Raw genomic sequence first — 27,232 nt, 5'->3', positions numbered from 1 at the left:
CCAGTAGGTATGCTTAAAACTGCTGACCGATAAACAATTAGTCCAACTGAGATATGCCCTAGTTAACAAGGAGACAATGGAGATTCTAAAATATAACAAAAAGAACCAGTTGAACCAAACCAAATTCTGTTGGTTTCTCGATATTTTTTATTGGTGCTGAACTATTTAATTAGTCCAATATGATTAATTATTATTCATTTACTTGGAGTTGACCGAAATGAAACATACTATAGTTTAATAACCACTGGTTTGGTAATATTTTAGTTTAACTACTAACCTTGATTTTTTTATCGTTTAAAAAAATAGTACGGTGAATGAAAGGGAGTTATGAATCAGCTTTTGTTATGGGTACTATGTTACTTAGATAATTGGTGTCCAATTAAATAATTATGGTAATTCTTGTAGAGAAATCAGGAGAGATTATGTCCAAAAATAAAAGTAATTTTATAACCACTTCATTTTATACATTTTCTTGATATATAAAAAAAGTAATTGTACTTTCGTTTTCGTCTTGATGGAACGTCGGGTTAGTATAAACTACTTTCTTTCAGTGTTGGATATTTCAAATATATTAGGAAATATATATCCGCAAATAGAGATATTCATATAAGTAACTATATTATCGTTTTAATGGAATAAAATCTTGCAAATACATTCACTTTCTGTGCTATAACTTGTATATTTAAGATTATTTTTATTTTATTTTTCATTCCTTAGGTTTGTATACTATTTTAGTATACATCATCACAAGTTCATGTGAAATTGTAATTATAAAACATGACCTTATTGAAATCATTAAAACTGTTATGTTACGAAAGTAGCCAATTCATATATAGGCCAGAATTGGCAGAATGCAGAAAAAAAAGACAAACGTAACATTTTAAGGTTATAGAAATATATTCTACTATGGTCGGACATGTGTACCTCCAGAAATAGTAATATTTTGTGGTATTATATGAATGCTCCAGGTTTTTTAATGCTCTAGATGTGAGTGTAGATTTTTTTCGCAGACCTGTATTATCTAACTAGAATAGCTGAAGATAACTGTTAAGAACTAAGAGCTTGGTAATTTATGTTCCGTTGTATGTGAAATATGTTAATTATTTTCAATAGTTAGTTGTTAAATTATTATCATGACTTAGGTATTAAACTCTAACTGTTTAAATATCTATTAGACACCTTTCTCTATAAATTTTAAAGTGGTAAAACCAATTAGTGTATAATTAGTTGAAACAAATAGTATTTACTGTTAAAATTCAATTAGTGTCAGATGACATTTCATTATTCATGCATTCCTTTACTTCTATAAAAATACATTTTAAAGCTTATCATTAGTTTTAAGGTGTTTATAAAACGGGGCCACTAAATAGCAATTAGTGACAATCTTCATTGGCTTCCTGCACACCAAACTATTACTCAACACTATTAGTTCCATTTTCTGGTAGAATTCCGTGAAAAATTTAGGAACAAATGACAAGGCAATGCGCCATCTCTTTCCTTTTTGTTCTGTCGAAAGGTTTCTAGCCGAAATAAATAGACAAAGGTTACGCCATTCATATTACTCGCCAGATTTTGCACCTTGTATTTTATAAGGTGAACCCTATATTTAAAAAGAAACAATATCTGACGAAAAGAAAAAAGAAAGCACATTTTTATTATGCATTTTTATATTCTATATTTTACATGATTGTTGCGAATGGCAAATTAGAATCTAACTCAGTACCACTTTTTGAAAGTTTTACTTAATAATTTTCATAATTTAATCATCCATTTTTTTCATCCGTAATCCATTGTTCTGTTGGTAAAGAAGGATATTAGAGAATTGAATAAGTAGACGAAGAATTGATAGTCTAAACTGAAAGAATCATAGAATGATCAAGATTTCCTTTCGTTGTTAAGTTGAAACACATTTATTACAATGCATGGTTTGGGGCAACTTGTGATAGAAAAGCCATTATCATGCAAATGCAGATAATATTTTTAAAAGTAATACGTTTAAAGCTCATTCATCTTTTGCAGAATATTTAAAAATCCACATAGAATGTTTTTCTTAAAAACCTTTACTCAATTTACTATAATTTCTAGACATTTTATTTTCCAATAATTATTTGTTGTTATTTGAACAGAAATTCTTAGATATGAAGTGAATGTGAAAACTTTTACATCCGAAAAATCCTTTAAAAAATTTATTATCTCTTGACATGGAACTCAAACGTTGACTAGAAGTTCTAAACTATGGATATTAAATAGTTTAAACTCAATTGTCAGTAGTAAAACTTTGGTTTTAACATAAAGAAATACGCCGAAAACTCATTGTGTCCTTATATGAGGATCAATCCACAATTATTGAGAATAATAATAGATTATGAAACATTTATGTTATAGAAGTGGGAACTGTGTGGCAAACGAAGAACTCTCCGTGCCTCCCTAAATCATTTTCTTTGCTCTAGCAATATTTTCGGAATTCAAAACGGTTCAGAGAACTATACAATTCTGTATATTATTTTTTGATACAATTTAGTAATTTTCTCAGTAATTATTCACTAGAATTTGGAAACCACCAGAAAAAGTTTGTGTTTTAATAAACAATCTTTTGTTTTGCATGGGACTCTTGGTTTACTACTGCAGCCTTTCATTATTATAAACCTTTCACCGATTAACCATCGAATCTTCAATTATGTTGTTGAAAATAATATGTTGAATATACATTTGCGTTTCAATAAGCCCGACCTCGACGCTCCTTTGTTATTTGGGTGCGAACTGTTGCGATTTATTTAGTTGTATCGTTTTATTATTTTGGGGAAATACTGTTAAATTTACAGTATATCAAGCTGGTTTTCCTGATTCGTTTTTACATATTTATTATGTGCATGTACGTATGCCAGTTAATCACCTTAAAATTATAGTAGCCGACTTTGTGGCGCAGTGGTTAAGGCGGCAGGACGGTCCTCCTACTGTTGCGATAGTTGCGGGTTCGAATCCTGCTGGGGCATGGTCGTAAATTAATGTTTGTGATTGTTTAACATTTGTGATTGTCCTAGACAAAAGTGTAAAATCCGACAAGGAAAATGATCCCAGTAACGCCAGTAACCAGACTGGGTAAGACCGGATGTTTTCTGGGATAATTTCTAAGGTTGGTCACTTGGCAGTTGGTAGGCTTAATGCTGAGGACCGTGGTTCGGAGCCCACGTTAAACTGTAGTTCGAGTCCAGATAAACCCCTAGTTGGTGGGAGAAAAAAATTGTATTGCATTTTTATATTATTTTTGTTTATATTTTTAATACACGGAATCTTTTGTTATTAATGAAAACCATATGTTACTTTTTATTATGCGAGTTTTAAAGATTATAATTATATATAATAATTATATATAATATATTATAATAAAATTATATTTAATATCATTTTAACACAAAAAAATTAAATGTGGCAAACGGAGTACTTATTTTACGTGACTTAACTTTAACTATTTGATCAATCACTATGTGTTGATAATCATTAAGTTAGAGTTCTTACAGTACACATTTAAATTGAGAGACATGCATTATAGCATGCATTTGGTACGTCTATTGTAATTCCATCATTCCTGTGGTAAATTTAAAGTACGAACAGGTCATAGGGCCTCTTTTCCTTAGTGTATTTTTTTTGTTATGCTTTGGAGTGTCCTTGTTACCAATTAGGGTTTATCTGGACAGTAGGTCGTCCACTGTTTAACGTGGATTCCGAACGGTCCGTGGCATTAAGACATGTGGTCTTACCCAGTCTGGTTACGGATCACTTTTCTTGTCGGATGTTTCACACTTGCCTTTTGGATAATCTTAATTGTAATTATTACGACTATGCCACCGCAGAATTCGAACCCGCGACTATCGCAACAGTAGGATGACCGTCCTATCGACTTGACCACTGCAAAACCACAAAAACCAAGGCATCTGCAAAGTTGAATAATATTATAAAAAACAGACGACGAAAAATTGGCAGTTGACTGAGGTAACTTAGTTTGTAAAAAATCGAAATTTGTGCATAGATGTCTGGAATATATACGGCCATCAAAGGCGGTAATAAAGTTGTTCAAAGTGTTTAAAGCTCAATCCCTTCACCTAAGGTAATAAGCTGAAGTTTGCAGTTCAAGGTATATAATTGCACCAGCATTGAACTGAGGTATATCAGTGCTTTTCGTGCAACCATAGCAATCTTTAATATTCTTAAAACAAACTTGTTTAAGTAAAGTAAAACTGTATTTTCATCTTTAATCAAATCAACCTTTATGTTAGCGTCAAATAGTGCGTAAGATGATTTAGACTTTTTTTAGGCAATAAGTTGTTGTACTTTACGCATTTATCTCACAATTGTGTAAAGAGAATAACTTAAAAATAATATATTACTAAAATGTGTAAAGAGAATAACTTAAAAATAATATATTACTAAAATGTGCTACAATATTTTCGATATAAGATCAGTATTATATTTGATATATAATTACAGTAACAAATATCTGTATATTAAAATACATGCAGACTAGCTCAAGAACTAACACTCACTAAACTTTTTTAAATTGAATTTAATTAAATGTAGCGTCCATTAATTTTTAATAATCAACGAAATATTAAGCTTAAATTACTACGTCACTGAGAACTATAGATAAAAGTATCATGAATAAGATTATTTTCAGGGCTCTAGAGCAACAACTTCAGAGTATCAAATATAGATATATTTAATTTTCGTTTACTTTTATTGCTCTATACTGCTGATATCCCAACACGAAGGAAACAATACTTGGAACATTTTCTGACGATACAGTTATCTTGTTAAAATATGTATATCTGTTTAAGTCTCTAGAAAAAGTACAAGGAGCAGTCAACAAGAGCTACAAATGAACTAGGGACTCGAAAATACAGCTAAACACCTCCGAATGTATCCATGTCAATTTGTCGTGGCGGCGAAGTGACTAACACCTAATTATATCACTTGGCTGGTACCCAATTCCTCAACCAGAATCAGCTAAATACCTTGGAATATATGTTCAACATTTTTTCTTACTTGTTCTGATATCAAATTTATTGAAATTATTAGAGTTAAGAAGGGATTGATTGCTGTGTATTATATAAATCTGAAATAGCTGCTTGCGGAAATGTATATACTTTGCAAACATAGCACACACGATTCTTATTATTGGTATTTTGTTAATCTATATTAAGATGAAACAAGTATAAATAAAAAATAGTATAAGCTTTAAACATGCCTCAAATTTTTCCCAGATACACATAGAAGAAGAAGATACACATATCCATGAACTAGCGACCCGCCCCAGCTTCGCACGGGTGCAATGCTGATACTAAATTAAATACACTACAGAAAAAATGTGAACGTTGTATATAAAAACATAGCGGCCCGCTCCGACTTTGCACGGGCATAAAATATATATGCCTATGTCACTCAATGAAAACATGATTAAAATCGATCCAGTATTTTTGGTTCATTCATTACTGCCCTTGGCCTGCACGCATTAAATTTGGAGTAAAACAATTCCTCTTCCCCTATACTTACTATGAAGATTTCCTGCTATCTTTGGAATATCTAAATTCATACAATTTTTATTACATTACACATTTTTAAACGCAAATTTTAAATTTGTAATATCTCCGAAAATATTTGTTTAATTTACATGCTGTAAGGAACCATATTGATCTATATTAATTGCACACTGTATTTAAGGTACGAATTCGATAAGGATTAATGCCGTATTGCTTAAAATAGCTTCGTAAATAAGCCATTTTCTCACGTAAAAAGTAAACAATAAAAATGGTTAATGTGGGTTATCCCTAAAAGATAAACATATACCATCGCGGACTTTTTTGTAGACCTTTTTACGGTGTACAATACTGTAGTACACTAATTTGATCTAACTCGTAGGGTTAGGCAGCGTTTATGCTAATTGCTAAATAAGCCTAAAAAATAGGTTAATTTACGACATCACGTTAGAAACCTCTAAAATTAGCAATGTTGCCTTAGTATATTATGCATGTATTATACATATAAACCTTCCCCTTGAATCACTCTATCTATTGAAAAAATCCGCATCAAAATCCGTTGCGTAGTTTTAAAGATTTAAGCGCACATAGGGATATAGGGACAGAAAAGGCGACTTTGTTTTATACTATGTAGTGATGATTATCGTACCAATACAGAATAGCCGCCGCTCAAACTGTCACTCACTGTCAATACAGTATACAGAAATGGCATAGCAATTTATCCTAATGTCCCTTTACCTGTGCGGTTAAATAATATGTAAATTATCCCTTTTCCTATGAGCGTTTTGTGTATTTCTATTTAAAATTTCTTTTAGAATATAATACGAAATATGTTTATAATTTTATATTTTCTGAACAGCATATTTGGTACTTTTTGACGTTTTTTAAATACTTGCATCTTAAATTGTTTTAGAATTAGACTTGCTATTATGAGGTTAAGGAAAAGCAATTTGTGGTTTTTTCCAATAGATGGGCTAGACTTGCAAGTCGCATATATTTAGTAATGTTTTTTCAGTATCTAAAAAAGGTACCAAAGGAAGTTCTATACTTAGCTTCTACATACTTTAACAGTGCAGAATGTAATGCCGCATGGGAATAGCTGCTGGATGGGATGCAATCTAGTTAATTTTTAAACTTATGACTAGGTGAGTTGTTAGCCAAATCATTAATTCTTCTTTCTGCTGAGAATAATTAATGTGATTTAAACAGAACAGCTAGAATTAATCAATATAAAGGGCGTTGTTTATCACGATAACTTTGGGAATTCTGAAAAAATAAAGTCCCCGTTTTTGACAAACTCTTTTAATGGTTGTCTTTGTTTTAGTTGGGTTTTTCGGCTAGAAATACAGGTTACGGAAATATAGAATCTATGGTTCCAGTATTATGGTTTTACTAGAAAGTGATCCATATACTTATTATTGTTTGAAATGTATATAAATAACTTACTATTAAAAAACATGATATGAAACTAAATTTAAGGACTTAAGGATTGGTTGTTGGATTTTTTAGCTCACTTACTTTCTTCTGTCCTCGCCTGATGTTATGAAAATTTTATAATATATCATACCATATACATTTTTTATCTATTTTACGTTTTTGTTATGACATAACAATTCTTAGCATCAGTCCATATTATATGTTTATTTCTGCTTTTGTGAAACTTACGTATAAAGAATGGGCAACAAAATGCCATCAAAACTAGCAGCTCTTGCGACTAATCATGAATTCGAATTGTTTAATGCAAGAAATGAAGGGAAATATTTCCTTAAATTAGAGCTGACGGTAATAAGAAGACGCCTGAACGGGACTAGTTTACCCTAGAAGGGTTCTGCCTTGATATCCTGTTGTTTCGACAAGAAAATAAAATTGGAAGGTTATTACCTAGAAGGTTGAATACGCAAATATTAAACAAGGATAACAGTAGCTTTTACCAAATTCCTCCATAAATAATTGATGCTTTAACTTATATTTGTTAGTGTCTGGATGATTCTGATGATGTATTGCGTTGGGTTAGTGTTGTCTATCAAGGAACCAGAATAGATGAAACCGAATAACTGTTAGATGTCCACTCTGGATACCATTTTAAAATATTAGAAGGTAAAACCATATTATGGCATATTATAGAGAAAAACACAACTGATATTCTTACTCCTAGTCTCGTGTAGTAAAATTATTTGGAAAGGCTTCCTCAAGTTTTGATTGAAATTTTAAGGTTATGTTACCATGTACATTGCTATTTTATAGGATAATTATGATATATCTTATTAGAATAATTCATTAGCAGACAATATAAAAAATATATAATAAATATCACTACATAGTATAAAACAAAGTCGCCTTTTCTGTCCCTATATCCCTATGTGCGCTTAAATCTTTAAAACTACGCAACGGATTTTGATGCGGTTTTTTCAATAGATAGAGTGATTCAAGAGGAAGGTTTGTATGTATAATACATGCATAATATACTAAGGCAACATTGCTAATTTTAGAGGTTTCTAACGTGATGTCGTAAATTAACCTATTTTTTTAGGCTTATTTAGCAATTAGCAAAAACGCTGCCTAACCCTACGAGTTAGATCAAATTAATGTACTACAGTATTGTACACCATAAAAAGGTCTACAAAAAAGTCCGCGATGGTATATGTTTATCTTTTAGGGATAACCCACATTAACCATTTTTATTGTTTACTTTTTACGTGAGAAAATGGCTTATTTACGAAGCTATTTTAAGCAATACGGCGTTAATCCTTATCGAATTAATTACCTTAAATACAGTGTGCAATTAATATAGATCAATATGGTTCCTTACAGCATGTAAATTAAACAAATATTTTCGGAGATATTACAAAATTGTATGAATTTAGATATTCCAAAGATAGCAGGAAATCTTCATAGTAAGTATAGGGGAAGAGGAATTGTTTTACTCCAAATTTAATGCGTGCAGGCCAAGGGCAGTAATGAATGAACCAAAAATACTGGATCGATTTTAATCATGTTTTCATTGAGTGACATAGGCATATATATTTTATGCCCGTGCAAAGTCGGAGCGGGCCGCTATGTTTTTATATACAAGGTTCATATTTTTTCTGTAGTGTATTTAATTTAGTATCAGCATTGCACCCGTGCGAAGCCGGGGCGGGTCGCTAGTATAAAATAAAAATGCACGTATTATTATATAACTCCTCTGGAGCGTTGTAGGAAAGCTGTACATAAATATATGTTAGAATTAAATCACTTTAATCTATAGGATTAAAATAGAACTTGGTTTAAAGTTATATTAAAGCCAATATTTAACTATTTTTATATGTAAGTGTGTTGAATACAATTTATTTAATTGCAGATATTAAGAATATCTTAAGTAGTAAATTGCAAGTAATAATAACATGATATTCTTAGTTTTTGAAATTAACTAAATTATTAGTAGTTAATAGAAATGTGTATAAGGTTTTAAAATGACTATTAAATATTTGACTTAGTGTATTTCAAATATTTATTTAAATTATATTTTTTATGTATATGTATATGTATATGTGTTATATTATATATGTATAAGAACTATGTTTGTATTTACACCATCTTACACCGAAAGTAGTATCTAAAATACCATAAATATACAGTACTATACTTGTTATTGTATTGTTCTACTATACTACTATAGATATTTTGAGTTTAATATCTATGTCACTGTTTTTAATATGTATTGAGTGTAAAATCTGTATTGTTTACTAATAAATTTACTAAACTAGATCAAAAATTACTCTCTTTATTCTTCTGGTTAAGCTATCGTTATCTAGGATCTAAAAGACCTAAATATAATATGTGTTATATTATATGTATTAGAACTATGTTTGTATTTACACCATTTGACATCGAAAGTAGTATCTAAAATACCATCAATATACAGTATATTACTATAGAGTTATATGCATAATTCGTTAAGTAGTTTATAGATACTATTTCATTAAGTTCTTGAGGTATTATAGTATATGAATTGACTAATTAGGCAATTTCCCTATTTATGTCTCCGTTATTATATGTCCTAAAATTATTTTGTCCCAAAACTAATAAATACTAATTAAAAATCCGCCCACAACACGATTGTAAATGATAAATGATATAATTGATTTTTCCTAGGATGATACACATATAAAAAGATGGTGCCATGTGACCGCATATTCGTACCCCATAAGTCCAAATAGGCTTTACAATTGATCGATACAACAATCTATTTAATTTTAGATCAAGCTGGGGACACCTTTCGAGTAACCAGTACAGTTCTTTAATAGAGTCTTTTATACATATTGACGATCTTTAATTGTATTTTTATGTATTCTAATTTACCACCAGTGCGAATAAAATATTCAAATAATACGTCTTGACGGGCGCAGTAAATTTTCAACATTTATAACTGCAAAATAAAATGACTCTCATTTAGTACGAGGTACGGAACAACTCCCCAGCTTATTTTTTCCTGTGTCTTATCCGTCTTTTCTCCCCCTTACAGCGTCTCTTATTTTGAACGCCCGATGAATAAAATATTCGGCTTATAATACAACTTAAGCTTAAACTGTATCTGCTTCTTTTACATTTCTCGAATACTTGTCTTTACGTCCGCACATTATTGGAAAAATGTATTTATTACTATTTGTAAGTTATTGTCCAATTATAAAAATAAATCAAATAATATTAAAATAATGTGAAAAATTATAATTAATATAATATAATTAATAATATAATAAAATTGATATAAAAAATAATATTGTTAGCGACCTATTATTGGCCCTGTCAGTGTGGCCAAACCTCTAGTTGCGGGTACTTTAGGAATAGTCAGATTTCACCCTTGGAGTGTATTACAAATTGCTTTTGGAATGTCGATGACACATTTTTCAGTACCACCTCGTAAGTTCATATCTCTCTTGTATTAAACATATAGTTGTTCAAAATATTGCCTAATGATAATTACAAATGTTAAACAATCACATAAACATAACGACGATGCCCCAGCGGGATTAGATCCCACGACTATCGCAACAGTAAGAGAACCCTTCTGTCTCCTTTACAACTGTGCCAACCAAGTCGGCTCTCATTACATTGCTCACATTTGCTTTGTTGTAATTATTTAGAGAAAAGTGTTAATATACTATAATGTTTTTAGATATTTTCCATATATATAGTCATGAGAATTTACGATTTTGAATCATTTTCAAATCTTTTTTTTGTAATTTAGTTTAAAATAAAAACAGCTTAATGAAAATTGTTGGGATTATAACCAATTTTACGCTGAATCGAACTACTACACTAAAATAATTTTAAACAACACTTCGTTTTTTGGGTTATATAATTTTCAACAAATGAGTGAATTTGCAATATCCATGTCGCATATCTTGAAAAGTATAGATTCTAAAACAACTTTACGGCTTCTAGTTTTAGACCGCAAAATCCGTATATTTTGAGATTTTTACCTTTTTCTGAGAGATAAAATATTAGACATATCTATACATGTAAGTCAGACCTAAAAATTTGCGATTTTTTGCTATCTTCAGATCTTGTAGTGTAATTTAGTCTAAAATAATTAATATTGAATCAAATGTCTGTTTGATTTATAGTGAAGTTTTTATAATCTTTTTTTTTAACCATTTTAAAAGTGATTTTTGTTCATTTCACCACAATATACTTGCACTTTACATTTTTAAAACGTATCTTTTCGGAAATATGAAACATCCGGTAATCAGAGAGCGCTAAATATGGGGAATATGATGATTTTTCACAATTCGTACTTTATTTCATTGACTTTCTTGATGCTTTTTTACATTAATGATATATTTTTGCTTAGATTAAAAATTATATAACTCCACATAATTTATAATAATATTTAATAATTATTATAAATAACCCGACTTGGTTGGCGCAGTGGTAAAGGGGACAGGACGATCCACCTACTGTTGCGATAGTCGCGGGTTCGAATTCCTCTGGGACATGGTCGTAAATGTGTGTTTGTGATTGTTGTAGACAAGAGGGTAAAATCCGACAGGGAAAATGATACCAGTCACGCCAGTAATCAGGTTGGATAAGACCGGATGTATTCTGGGATGATTTCTAAGTTGGTCGCTCGTCAGTAGGTAGGCGGCCCTCGACATTAACGGGGACCGTGGTTCGGAACCCACGTTAAACAGTAGGTCCAGTCCAGATAAAATCTCGTTGCTGAAAAGGAGACCTTAAAATTTTTTTTTTAAATCATAAATAAATGTATACCATAAAATCTCTTATAAAAAAGGTCTCTCCTTGAGAATTTTAAGATACAGTTAACCCAGAATATTGAAGTGGTCTGATTTGTTTTACTAACTCAAGTTTTTCAACGCACGAACAGAATTCGTATCGATTTCCAAAAAATATATATGACATTCCAGAAAAATAACCGAGGATTCCTAAATTGATATTTCTTTTATCGAATTCCGAGCTTCCATATTCGAAACGCGAAATGCACCGAGACTGCGTTCGGCAACGGAAAAGAACGAGATTAGCACTAAAACTTAATTAAAACGGATCTATTTAATTAAAAATCTCTGCGTGAATTTAAATTGGAAATCGGAATAAATTCGGTTTAATCAAATTTTCGGATTTAATATTTATTACGTTTTGTTTCTTGTTTCAGGTTTCCGTTATATTTGCTGCTCTAAATAAATAGGTGAGTGATGGACTTTATTTGTTTAATTTTAGAATATTAATTGAATATTTAAATTTGTTTCGTTATAATTTCCTATCGTGGTAACAATAACTTTTGTTGAACTATTTTTAGAGTGAGAAGTTTTAGTTTTGAGCTTCAAATCTAAATAAAACAGTTTGTGTATACAGAAAATGTATTTTTGTAGCCTTGTACAATGTGTTTTTACATAGATAATGTAGAAATTCATAAGCTTTATGGGTATCGGTTTGAGTGTGGAAAAAGATGAGACCTAAATACCGTAATACCGTAACACTCTAATAAGTAATTAGTCTCTTTTGCTAGGCCAAGTATTTTATATCAGTAATAGCATAGATGTATGTATTTATAAATAGTTTAAGAAACTCCTTATTTTCAGTTACTAAAACATTATCTCAGATAGACATTTAACTATAAAACAGGTCGTCCTGAACTCAATCACCCAATATACCCGACCACAAAATTCACTGCTGTGGCATCATATACAGACGACACTGCCATCTCAGCATCCCACGAAGATATACCCAATAACAGCAACAAAAAACCTCCTGTCACACTTTGATGAAATACCACCGTGGCTGGGAACATGGCGTACTGAAGCAGAGGAAACAAAAACATTAACTATTCAAAGAAGAACAACCCATCACTGAATATCAGATTTCAACCTTCCCAAGTTAAGGGTGTTAAATATACCGGTATGAAACTGGACAGATGCCTAATCTAGAAAAAGTGTTGTCGTATCAGGAGAAAATCCAATTTATAATTAGATAATAAGGTATTGCTATACGATTCAATACTCAAACCTATTTGGTCATTTTGTGGTACTGCTAGCAAATCCAACACAGCATGATATAACGTTTCCAAAGTATTGGGTACCATTGAAAATACTCCGTAATGTATATCTAATGAAGTGACATAATCGAAGAGATATCCGTAGGACCCACAATGAGTGTAATTCAAAATGTTTATGTTAAGTTCGTAGACTTAAACGTTTAACACCATCGGATCTGTTTATAGATTGGATGGAAACTAATACTGGTCAGATTTGGATTGTCGCCAGATTAAAACCAGACGAAAGACTGTCAGATATCTGTGATGTTATTTGATGTAGCACGAGAGGAAAAGAGATAGCATGGACGGCACTAGATAACTAATTCTAGAGTACGCCAATACAATTTTCTTGGGCCTGATACTGGATGCCAAGATCAAGACGAAAGAACATGTTGAGAAGAAACGAGCAAAATTTTGATAAGTTTCAGAAATAGGTCATTTTCGTATCGCAGCAATTTAAATATGATCCATTACATTTTTTACCCTTAAACAATCTGGATCGCGGGTATCAAGGTTCTTTGAAAATGGAAGTTTTATCGAAATAATAATCCATGTCTTTTTTAACAACTGCTCCCTGTGTAATTTCCTAAAACGTCAAATTAGCAACAGAAGTTTTTAATTCCTCAAAAATAGCGGTAATTCTCTTGATCTATTTTGAAATCTTAGCTACACATTTATAAATTATCTGGATGATCTTTAAATGGTTTGATATCGCGATTACACTACATCTGTTTGGGTAGGTGCGTTTTTCTGTCCAAATCATTATTATCCCTTAGAACTGCATTAAAAAAACTATCTATAAAAATTGCAGTTTTAGCGACCTTGAGGCATGTCGAATTTTACATCGTGGAATAACGGTCTACAAAATACCCAGAAATATAATCCCCGATGTTGAACACGGGCGGGGTGCCAGCAGGGCCAACTAGAACCCGATAACGATTAGCTGGCAATCTCGAGACGTTTATCTGGGAGATTAATGAAGGGTATTTTCGATCATTCAATAACCGACCATCGTTCAGTTTATACGTGTTACCATCGACTGCCCAATCCTCGTCTACAGGTAAACCCAGCGCCGATTCTTTTATGACTTGTATTTTATTTTTATATTTTCATTAAATAACGGTCACATAATGTAATCACGACTGTTTTATTTCGTCTTACCCACATTCACAGAGCCATATAATTAACCCTAAATAGTACTACTTTTAATTTAACGTAATTTTAACTACAATATATTATACACAATTTGAAATACAACCTTTTTTCAGACATGTTAAAAAGCAATTAATTAAAACCCTTTTTAAAAAATTTACCATCTTTTTACGTCGAAAAACCGAGCAGTATTTTAACCAACCGCATTGTCGTATGTGAACCATTAAATTTATTACAAGCATTAATTTAATTAATCTTCGCAAACCTCCTTCCTACCACTCCTCGTAAACGGTACATGCAAACTAACGGTGTAGCGACCAAAATCATTTCCAAAAGCCGGAAAAAGCCCAACAAACAATGTATCAAGATATAAAAAAAACTATTCGAGAAAATTAGTCGAGACAGGTACAGTTCAGGTATTATAAGCCGCATATTTTATTCATCAGACGTCCGAAATAAAACACGCGCTAAGAGGGAGAAAGCGGGGGATAAGACAAGGGAGAAAATAGGCTGGAGTGTTGTGGCTTTCTCGGTAAGAAATGAGAACCGTATTCTATTCTAGATTTTACTTTGAGGGTGGTTTTGAAGAAGACGGATTGCACCTGAGCGAATCCTTAAAACCAACAATAATGAGGGGTGTACTAATTTTAATATCATTTGTAAAAATTTGTATTTGGAAGTAGAAATTCTGATAATTGATCAATTGTTTAATTTTTTATTTTTACATGTTACATGGAAAACATTGTTTTAATCTATCAGGCCTACAAATTGGTTTTAAAGGATTTTTTTTATTTGAAAAACTTTATTTTGAAAAATCGGTACATTATATTTTATGCCCATCGATAGCCGCTTTTTTTCCTATCTTTCAAGCAATCTTTTGGATTCTATCTCGAAAGAGAAGGCTGTCCATGATCCATTACTTGGTTTCTTCAAAACAAGTGAAATGTTACTCGACTCATAACAGGTCAATTCTAAAGTACCCGGCTGACCATAGTAAAACACATTTTTTGGCAAAATTAGTATTTCTTATTCAACATAATTCCCTTCAAGGGTGATACACTGATTATAGCGACCCTCCAACTTTTCGATACCATTTCTGTAGTACGATTTGTCCTTTGCTTCCAAATAGGCCTCACTTTCGGCGATCACCTCTTCATTCGACGAAAATTTCTTCCCAGCAAGCATTCCTTTGAGATCTGATAACAGGAAATAGTCGCTGGTGGCCGGATCTGGAGAATACGTTGGATCAGGAAGCAATTCGAAGTCCACTTCATGGATGTCTGCCATTGTTTTTACTGACTTATGACCCGGTGCATTGTCTTGGTGAAGCAGCACTTTCTTTTTCTTCAAATGCGGCCGTTTTTCGACGATTTCGTCCTTCAAATGGTCTAATAAAGCTATGTAATAGTCGCTGTTGATGTTCCATCCTTTTTCAAGGTAGTCAATGAAAATTATTCCATGCTCATCTCAAAATACGGACGCCATAACCTTGCCAGCCGACTGTTGCGTTTTCACACGCTTTAGAGCGGTTTCATCATGTGCAGTCCACTCGGATGACTGTCTATTGGACTTCGGAGTGAAATTATGAAGCCATGTTTCATCCATTGTCACATATCGATGCAAAAACTCGGGTTTATTACGCTTGATCATCTTTAAATGCTGCTCCGAATCATCAACTCATCGTTGTTTTTGGACAAAAGTGAGCTCGCGCGGCACCCACTTTACACAGAGCTTTTTCATACCCAAATATTCCTGAATGATATGATAGCCACGTTCTGTTCATATATCTATAGTATCTGCTATTTCATTTAATTTCAATTTACAGTCATTCAAAATCATTTTATGGTTTTTTTTAATGTTTTCGTCGGTGACAACCTTTTTCGGGCGTCCACTGCATTCACCGTCTTCAGTCCTCATTTCACCACGTCTAAACTAAGCATAGCAATTCTTGATGGTTGATTTTCCTGGGGCAGTGTCCGAAAACTCGGCACCAAGCCAAGTTTTTGCTTCAACTGTATTTTTTCCTTCAAAAAACAATATTTTATCAACGCGCGAAATTCCTTTTTATCCATTTTTTCCACAATATCAAAAGTTGCTTCACTCAGAATGCTATAATTCATAAACTAATGATCCCACAGCTGTCAAATTTACACACGCATCTTTCGAGGCTTAAGGCTAACTAAAAAACATATAGATTTAATTCTAGTAGCTCCATCTATGTGTCTGGCCGGGACTTTTCAATTGACGTGTTATATAGACGTCAAATCATGATAAATCTAATCTTGCAGCTGCTCTCTTTACCTCAAAATGGCACGAAACTGATAAGTAAAACTAAATAGACCTGAGAGTCGTGTTATCGTCGTAACATATATAATTCATGTTCGGTAACTTTACAGTGATTAATTTAAATATTAAACAAATTTGTCAGGAGGAAAATTAAGATAAACGAATGGAACCGCCTAAATTCCGTTAGGACACAGCGCGACGCAAACCGCAATTCGGGAAAATTGTTAAAACGTAACGGGTTCGGGGAGTTGCCATGGCGACGGCTTGTCCGAACATTCGTCGCGTGTGGCTCCGCTCTGAGGGCCCTGCGTCTTCGGCGGGGCGCTCAGAGGTGCTAATTCGCATCGCAATTGTGCGGAAATAAAGTTTCGAAAGTAATGAGTTTTTAAACGCGTACTCTTTCGGGTTTGTTGAACCGCTCGTGTGTTTCGAAAATAGTTATTCCATTCAACGGCCGCTTACGATAATTGATGCGGGCGAAATTACACGTACACATTTAGTTAGCAGGATATTTTTTAATTGCAAATCGCGTTCCGACGTGCTGCATTACCTGTTGCTTTTCTGTGTTATGCGCGAAAATTAAAACTCCTTATTAATATTACATTTTCTAAATACCTAATATTTATGGTCTATTCAAAGTTATTTTGTACATACGGCATCTAAATTTGTGACATCGAAAAGTCCCAATGTTGCCGCATCATCTCTGAGTTTTAGTTTAGTTTAGCTTTGACATACTACAACATTCTAACCTAAATAAAATAATTGACCAAAAGTGTTATCACTACATAGTATAAAACAAAGTCGCCTTTTCTGTCCCTATATCCCTATGTGCGCTTAAATCTTTAAAACTACGCAACGGATTTTGATGCGGTTTTTTTCAATAGATAGAGTGATTCAAGAGGAAGGTTTATATGTATAATACATGCATAATATACTAAGGCAACATTGCTAATTTTAGAGGTTTCTAACGTGATGTCGTAAATTAACCTATTTTTTTAGGCTTATTTAGCAATTAGCAAAAACGCTGCCTAACCCTACGAGTTAGATCAAATTAATGTACTACAGTATTGTACACCATAAAAAGGTCCACAAAAAAGTCCGCGATGGTATATGTTTATCTTTTAGGGATAACCCACATTAACCATTTTTATTGTTTACTTTTTACGTGAGAAAATGGCTTATTTACGAAGCTATTTTAAGCAATACGGCATTAATCCTTATCGAATTAAGTACCTTAAATACATTGTGCAATTAATATAGATCAATATGGTTCCTTACAGCATGTAAATTAAACAAATATTTTCGGAGATATTACAAAATTGTATGAATTTAGATATTCCAAAGATAGCAGGAAATCTTCATAGTAAGTATAGGGGAAGAGGAATTGTTTTACTCCAAATTTAATGCGTGCAGGCCAAGGGCAGTAATGAATGAACCAAAAATACTGGATCGATTTTAATCATGTTTTCATTGAGTGACATAGGCATATATATTTTATGCCCGTGCAAAGTCGGAGCGGGCCGCTATGTTTTTATATACAACGTTCATATTTTTTCTGTAGTGTATTTAATTTAGTATCAGCATTGCACCCGTGCGAAGCCGGGGCGGGTCGCTAGTCAAATATAATTTATTTTAACATTATAGTACATCTAAAAACTACAGTTAATTATATAGCCACAATAGTTTATATGTTAGAGTTATAACATCTTATCGCTATTGCTTTCAAGAATTTTGCATACGTCTGACAACCGGACGACTTTGACAGGCCCATTCGTTTACGTGTTCGAACTAATCAGACATCATTGTGTCTTTTTTTAACTAGAATAAAATGGGAAGGAAAATATTGTCTGCTTCTAAAAAGAATTTACAAATTGCGGCATGGAATATATTAAACCTCTTGATGACGTAGGTACAAAAAACTTTAGCAATGTAGTAAATTAGTATTAAGAAACTATTTTTTATGTATATTTATTACGATTATAAAATTACAAAGATCCTTAGGGATTAATACCTATGTCACTCTATTTAATGCTCACTTTTTAGAGTTTTATTTATAACTTCAAATTGATTTTACTCTCTATAATCTTTTAAGTCGTCATTCGTGGTCGTCGTCTAGGAGTTGGAGAACCTCAATATCGATGTGCTGATGGAGCCTTTGTTCGTGTCTTTGACTATAATCCTTCATAACGTTCTCCACAGTTTATACTATAGTTTCTACCTTCAGGTCCTTATGCTGATTGTCGTTACGAATATATCAGCAATACCTCGCCTTTTCTTGTTTTGTAGTCATTGTATAATATTTCACTTACTTTGGCTTGTACAATAACAGAGTTGAACACAATAAGTCCACATTATCTTGAAGATTTGTTGGTAAAGTTTATTATATACTGACAGGGCCGAATGTTTAGCCAGTACATTATTTTGCATTTCAGTTCGAGGTTTTCACATTTTTTCTTAACGTGCGGCCTTCACCAGAGTTTGACATCTATGGTTATGCTAAGATATTTGGCTGTCAATTTATATATACTGCCTTCTGCTTGATTGTAGCCAAATTAATCTGCACTGATTTATATTGATTCATTTTGATGCGTCATTTTTCTGTCCAGCATTGTATTTCGGCAATAGCTGTTTGTAACTTTTCGGTTTAGTGTTGCTATCTCCAATGACTAGGATTGCATTTGCTATTATATCAATACCATTTTCACTGAATGTGGGCAAATCCCGATTATACAGCTGACTAAGGCGATAAAAGACTGGTCCCAATACACTTTATACACCTGTGGCATACGTGCTTGTATTGTCCTCAAGTCGGAATATGCATCTTCTTCTTTGACCCTGAAGTATCCGCCAGTTATATGTCAGTCGAAAATGTTTGAATATATGTCAGTCGAAAATGTTTGAATGTAGGTTATAACTGCGCCATAAATATATTATAACTACAGCTGAGAGTTTTGCATTTTGGAATAAGAGCTTTTAAAATGCTTGCAACATTCGCTCATGGAAGGTCTAGAGCTCAGGTACTAGAGAATAAAGGTATCTCCATACTGTATAGCAGTTTCATATAAGATTTTACTGTATCCACATTATAATCAAGACATTTCTTCCTACTAATGTTTACTATTCAATAAATTGTTCAGTTTTGAAGAAGATAACAAAAATGAGGTTGAAACTTCCTTTAGTACGTTCATAGCTTTTTTAATGATGAATGAATAAGAATGATGTTCAAATTATTAACGCTGTTTACTGCATCTCCAATATTTATTTTCGAGGTGTATTGTTATGTTCAAACAGGCGACCTTTAACATTGATGAAGATATGCGACCTTAACTAACTTCTATCTATGGCTATAAAGAGTGCATAATGACTCCAAGCTATTTTATATAAAACTAGCGACCCGCCCGGCTTCGCACGGGTGCAATGCTGATACTAAATTAAATACACTACAGAAAAAATATGAACGTTGTATATAAAAACATAGCGGCCCGCTCCGACTTTGCACGGGCATAAAATATATATGCCTATGTCACTCAATGAAAACATGATTAAAATCGATCCAGTATTTTTGGTTCATTCATTACTGCCCTTGGCCTGCACGCATTAAATTTGGAGTAAAACAATTCCTCTCCCCTATACTTACTATGAAGATTTCCTACTATCTTTGGAATATCTAAATTCATACAATTTTTATTACATTACACATTTTTAAACGCAAATTTTAAATTTGTAACATCTCCGAAAATATTTGTTTAATTTACATGCTGTAAGGAACCATATTGATCTATATTAATTGCACACTGTATTTAAGGTACTTAATTCGATAAGGATTAATGCCGTATTGCTTAAAATAGCTTCGTAAATAAGCCATTTTCTCACGTAAAAAGTAAACAATAAAAATGGTTAATGTGGGTTATCCCTAAAAGATAAACATATACCATCGCGGACTTTTTTGTAGACCTTTTTATGGTGTACAATACTGTAATACATTAATTTGATCTAACTCGTAGGGTTAGGCAGCGTTTTTGCTAATTGCTAAATAAGCCTAAAAAATAGGTTAATTTACGACATCACGTTAGAAACCTCTAAAATTAGCAATGGTGCCTTAGTATAGTATGCATGTGTTATACATATAAACCTCTTGAATCACTCTATCTATTTAAAAAAACCGCATCAAAATCCGTTGCGTAGTTTTAAAGATTTAAGCGCACATATGGATACAGGGACAGAAAAGGCGACTTTGTTTTATACTATGTAGTGATAAATAACTTCCGTGCGAAATATTAATTAATATGAACTCAGATAAAGCAAACGATAATTGGAATAAATTGAATTTCTCATACTATCGAATCCAATACAAGTTTTAAAATAGCTAACAGAGCAATGATCTATGAAAAAAATCATTACTCGCATTTATTTTAATTAACATTCTGTATCTAAAAGCGATATTTTAAGATCGCGCATATAAAAACATTAATTTAACCAATATCAGAAAGCTGTGGGGTAGCAACATTAAATAAAATATATCTGTTATTCCTCTGAAGCAAACAATATTTTAAGTTAAAATTTTATTTCGGAACTCTGAACAGAAAGAATATAAAACAGATTTCGTCGGTAGAAGAAAACGGAATTTTCTTACTTTAGATTCATTTCATGCGAATAAGCCCCGGCACGTTCTTGTAGTTTTTATGTCTAACTAGACGAATTATTTTAGAATGCGTATTCACAGGAAATATATAATATGGCAATTATTTAGAGCAAGATACATTTGTTAGTATGTTTAGGGTTAGGTTTAGGGTAGAGTTTGAACAGTAGGGAGTTCAGAAACAAATAATCCTTCTTATTTTTTTTTATTATTTCGAGTGATGATTTTTTGTGGAATTAAATTTAGTTATATTTTTTGTGATATTGTTAATGTTTATAATTGTTTTAATGGAGTGAATAAAATGTAATAGTCTGTATTTTAAACATTGTTTTTTATGATAATATAGTTTTTAAGCCAATCACTGGATTGATTAGGTATGTGGAGACTTTGCATTTAATTGGTGCTTTGTTTGGTATTCTTGAGAAGGAATATATTGACCAATAAGCTCGAATTTCATAGGATGTCTTTTCAGTAGTATTTATTATCACTGGTGAAAACGAAAATATCAAATAATTTATGTCCGAAAATAATGTTTTCTTTCGAGAATATAGGAAAGAGTCAAAAAACTCAAATTTACTACACGCTTTTAACTCAGGTGTTCAAAATATTCATGAAAACAAAAGAAGCAAAACAAAAGGAAAAAAAATCATTTTATTAACGTATTTTCTTTGGGTTTGATTTTTTATACCAGATATCTCTATGCTCTAAAGGTACCTTGTATTTCCATATTCTTCCCTAGTAACATTATATTCTTCAGCTAGTAGCATGTTGGTACTTTGTTTATTCCAACAGTGTTTTCCAAACGCTCATTTTCATATATTTTTTAATAATTACTAGCAATTATAACACTAATATGATCACTATTTATGTGATGATTGATTATGATTTCACTATTTATGAATTTCATTTTATGTACCATAAAATCAGCAAATTATATAGGAGATCTTGTTCACCTCATTTTAGACTTTTGTTTCATGAATATTTTATTTGAATAAGATCACTGTTGTGTAACAATATTAAAATTTATTGTAAAAACAGAAAATCACTTAAAATGTCTTGAATTATTTAAGAAGCTCGATCTTTAAGACCTTGGGAAGATATCAGAACATAAATAAATGCTATATTTTATTAAAATTTATTATGACGGCGAAGAATAGGTCAGTGATGTTGAAATAAGATACAAAATTTTTAACAGTGTGAATTCAGTTTGACGAATTTACAATAATTGGCGTATCCTATACTTTTCTTATATATTGGGTACTATATATTTAGCTATATCGTATTGATGCATTATTTTATTCATACATTATATTTATTATATATAATATATATATATATATATATATATATATATATATATATATATATATATAAATGTCTATATTAATATTAAGGGTGTGTCTTTAGTGAAAAACATCAAAAGAAATTTGAACTAGTGTAAATTTGTAGACACGATGTTACAGTCGTTAAAATGTATTTTTTTGAAATTTTTGTATTATCGTGGATAACGTAAACTAGTAAATAACGCTTGAATTGGTTGGGACAGTCTCCATATTATCAACTAATATTTTGGTTCAATGCCAGATACTTCATCGTCCAATAACATACTCTACCCCATTCCTGTTGATATTAGCAGTATTTCTAGATGAGGGCGATAATAGGCCGAACTACTTTCCTTTTTGGAACCCCCATATATAAAACTGTCCACCGGTATAATAGTTTCTTTTCTGCTAACGTTTCGTGAACATTTTCAGATTAATGGGTTAAGTAATATTTTCCTTTTGTGAGAAAAAAAGCTTCGGCTACCCTTTTAACACATCCAGCTAGATAGAATTTAGACACAAATTTATATGTTCTTTTAACCAGACAGACAAAAAAATGAACCGAGAAAGGGAATGGCGTTTTTTTGCAATTGTCTTGATTGACTCGTATTGTACATTGGACAAGAACCTTTTAAAAAATAATGAGTATGTTATATTTTATTCAGTCAAAGCTTTTAAAAAGATGTAATTATTAAGAGATTCGTTTTTCATCTTATATATATGCGTCGATTGCTTTTTGCACGTTTTAGCTAATACTTTCTCCATATTATTTACGTACTACCGAGGACGTTTTTATACATTATTGTTAAGTTCAATGCAACTTATTGTTTATTGTTCCCATCTGTTGGCAGAAAAGTTGATTCATGCAAATGCACACAATTCTGATCTCACCAAATTTCGAACAATAAATTTCGACCCTGAATGTTTCCTTCTACCTTGAAAGATAATTACTTTAAAATTGACCGAAAATTCATCATATAATTATAAATGAAACAATATTTTTTTAAGATATTATATCCGTCAATTCATTCAAGATGATGTTTAAATGACACGCTTTGAAAAAGTACATTATAACGTATGACTAATGGTAATATTGACGGAGAAATCTGAATTTTTATACATATATACCCTATTAAGTAAAACAGTGAACTCAAACCGGTCGTCAAAATTAAATTACATTAAAAGGTCACAATGTTGCCTTTGACATGACAAAATGACAAAATTTAGTGTACTGCTTAATTTATATATTATCGAGGGACTTGAACTTAACTATACAGTCACAATAGTTTGTAGGCTAGAGTTGTTTTATTTCATTTACATTAAACTCTTTTCAGCACCACCCATGAGGTAGAGTTCCAGGCGCATTTTTTATGTAGTAATATCCCCTGGAAACCTAATCTACATAATTAACACTCGTATATACAAGTAATGTATTTTACTTGGACTAGATTTCATTAAACAGCATTATATTTTTGTATTCACTGTGTTTCTCCTTAGTTTCTTCTGTTACTGCCTATGTACATTTTTCTTGATAAAATTAAGATACAAAAGTAAATAACATAAAGGAAATTAAACATTAATATATATATATATATATGTATGCTCGACGAGTTCTCCGTCAATTGTGGGCCGATTTTCAAAATTATTTTTTTATTCGAAAGAGTGCACTTTCGAGGTGGTCCTATTGAAACCAAATCAGGATCTGTTGGGGTAAAGGGGGGGATATCCAGCGAAACACTTAAATTGCAAATGCACGTACAAGGTTTTCACATTTTTTTAATCTAAATTAATCAGATATTAGTCATTCAATGGAAAAGCCATTCAGTTTGCTTTTTAAGCACTAATTGTAGCATGTAAGTAGGTAGTTGTTAAAATAAGATTGTAAATAGGTAAATAGGTTTAGTTAGGTATTAAGCTAAATTCTGTGTATATAGTAGAATATAAAATAAGTGTAGTAGGTAGGTCGAAATAAGCTTTTGCTTATTTTTATTTAGTTATTACAATGATTATTGAATTGATTGATTGAAAATCTAATTTTGATTATATTTTCATTTTTAGTGTGTTCCTTATTCATATCTCGATATTTCTTTACATAAATAACAGGTTGCCATTTCGTGTTGTTGAACTACTCAGTCGATACAAAGGAAAATCATGGTAAGCTCAAAATTGCATTTTCCATATTGATTACTTTTGTTGTTTGATTTGAACAAATATATTGCCGAAGCCCTCCCAAACACTTTTAGAAACTTAGAATGATGTTGATCCCTCAGATTCCAATTATAAATTTAATAATATAATAATATAATTATAATATAATGATTAATATAAATAAAGCAATTGATAAACAAAGTATTCTCAGACATTCAAATACGATGGGAAAGATCTAAAAGAAATAAAAATTGGATACCACCAATTTCGAACCGTTTCAACATCGCGGTTTCTTTACATGTCAGACAAAAAGGTAGTTTTCTATGACGTGCTGTGACCAGCGATGAAAAGAGGATCTACTACGTTAATCCTAAGTATAAAGCCATGGGTTAGATCATATTAAGGCTAAAACGGAATATTCATGGACACAAAATATTTCTATGGATAAAACTGAATGAAATTATTAGTGCAGATGTTTATCCACATTAGTTGAGTACATTGAATAATGTATTGTAGTCAAAAACAAACGAAATATTGTAGTCAAAATCCTGTTGCCTGATCACACTCTACCAGTAATTGCAAGAGTTGTGAAGGATATATTGTTGCAGCTTGAACAGGAATTTCATGTTGAAGAACTCAAAGAATCATCGCGGCTATGAACGTAGTGCCAGAATGTTAAAAATCAGTCGAACCAAACTAGTGGACCCGAAAATATTAACAAAATCACTCAGGCGGAAATTAGCGACTGAAACAGTCGACGGTAAAATATGTAAAAGTCGATAGTCATTTTCACTCGATAGTTCCCAACGCTATTAATAAGGTATTTAGCCAAAATTTGTTCTTAAACCTGTTGCAAATATTTACCAAATAAAACTGTAGAATGTATATAATAATTTCCATTGTATTTTCACTTCTATTATGAAATTTTGCTTTTTCACATCGATTAATCAAAAATATAAACAATATAAATTTAACGATAGGCTTCATCTTCAAGTTTGGTTAATACATTTTCACAAAATTCTATACTCGTAATACTCATATGCATAACTTTTGACAGAATAAACAAAAAGCTCTACCTTTATATCTTAATTACTCTATGGACTATTACATTTCAAATATTCAATAGTAGAGCTTAACTGAATAAGTATTACTAGAGATGATAACCTATTATGTAGCAATCAATAATTGGTTAATTACATAATAGATTTTTTATTAGACCATATATTACGCGAGCCTTATGGGAGGATATAAATTGGCTCACATATTTTTTTGTTCGTTAGTAACACCAATGAGAAAAAAATTATTCGATATATTATCTAAGAAATATTATTCCGCTTCCCATAATACTCTCCCATCCCTCTGATAAATGGTATCTGCGGCGGAAAATGGAAATGATTCATTGAACCATTTAAACTTTCTTGTTATTAGAAAAATGTGTGTCGATAAGAGAATGTTAAATCTACCAAAGCCTCCTGAAAAAAAAAACACAAAATTAACAATGAATAGCATGTTTAAATAAGTCTTAATAGTATAAAAATAATTACGTTACTACAATTTGGGAAGGGTACGTACACAGGTTTCACATGTTTAATATCTAAATTAATGAGATATTAGTGTATAATATTATTGCCTAGCTGATGAAGTCGTTTAGTGGGAAATTTAGCCATTCATTTTGCATTTTAAGCATTAATTGTAGCATATAAGTTATTAGTAGTTAAAATAAGATTGTAAAGAGATGAATATACTAATATAACTATTTATATTTCGGGAATAAGAAAAAAAAACATTTGTTCCATTCCGAATAGGTGTCTTCAAAACATGATTTTTGAACGCTTCAATGGCTTCTTTGGCCGATGAAAGTCGTCGTTGACCAGTCAGTCTATTATTTACGGATGGGAACAAAAAGAAGTCATTGGGTGCCAAATCAGGGCCGTATGGCGGATGACCCATCAATTCGATGTTTTGAGTGCTCAAATAGTCTCTTGTTTGAGCCTATGTGTGAGAGCTCGCATTGTCATGATGAAGAACAATCCGGCGTCTCTTGTTTGTTTTCCTTATTTTACCGAAGACTTCTGGAGAACAAATCGTTGTGTGCCAATTAGAACTTACTGTTCTACGATCCTCTAGAGGCACTGTTGTCATACCAGTTTTTCCGGAGAAACAGGCCACCATTTTACTTGAAATGCTTCGTGCGTGAACAGCTTTTATTGGATTTGGTTCATCTTGGAACACCCATACAGTCAACTGCTGCTTACTTTCGGGCTCATACGAATATATCCATGATTCGTCAACTGTCACGATTTTATAAACGTCTTTCGAAGCACCGCGATTGAATTTCTTAAGCATTTCTTTATACCAATCGACACGACCCTTTTTTTGAGCGATTGTCAAATTGTGTGGGATCCAACGCGAACATAACTTTCGCACAGCTAAGTGTTCATGTAAAATCGCATATATACCGCTGGAACTAACGCTTAGGGATGCCCTAATCTCACAAGAAGTGACATGACGATCTTGCTTAATCATTTCGTACACAGCATCGGTGTTTTCTTGCATAACAGCCGATTTGGGACGACTTTCACGAAACTTGCCGGGCAGCAAACTATGACCACGATTGAATTCA

General features: G+C 31.9%; 1 protein-coding gene across 4 annotated transcripts in view; it reads left to right on the top strand.

The window, feature by feature from the left end:
* LOC143190415 (uncharacterized) overlaps positions 1–27,232 on the top strand; it is a 314,791-nt gene that overhangs the window by 67,584 nt on the left and 219,975 nt on the right. For all 4 annotated transcript variants that reach the window (XM_076394676.1, XM_076394673.1, XM_076394677.1 and 1 more), the window contains exon 2: positions 12,184–12,216. The gene's annotated coding sequence lies outside the window, so the exon portion shown is untranslated. The remainder of the gene's footprint in view (positions 1–12,183; positions 12,217–27,232) is intronic.

The sequence above is a fragment of the Rhynchophorus ferrugineus genome, unplaced genomic scaffold, assembly GCF_030347505.1.
Source record: "Rhynchophorus ferrugineus isolate W39M unplaced genomic scaffold, kcgeb_rfMv2 rfM2, whole genome shotgun sequence".
Classification (NCBI taxonomy): domain Eukaryota; kingdom Metazoa; phylum Arthropoda; class Insecta; order Coleoptera; family Curculionidae; genus Rhynchophorus; species Rhynchophorus ferrugineus.
This window is presented reverse-complemented; position numbering and strand designations above follow the sequence as displayed.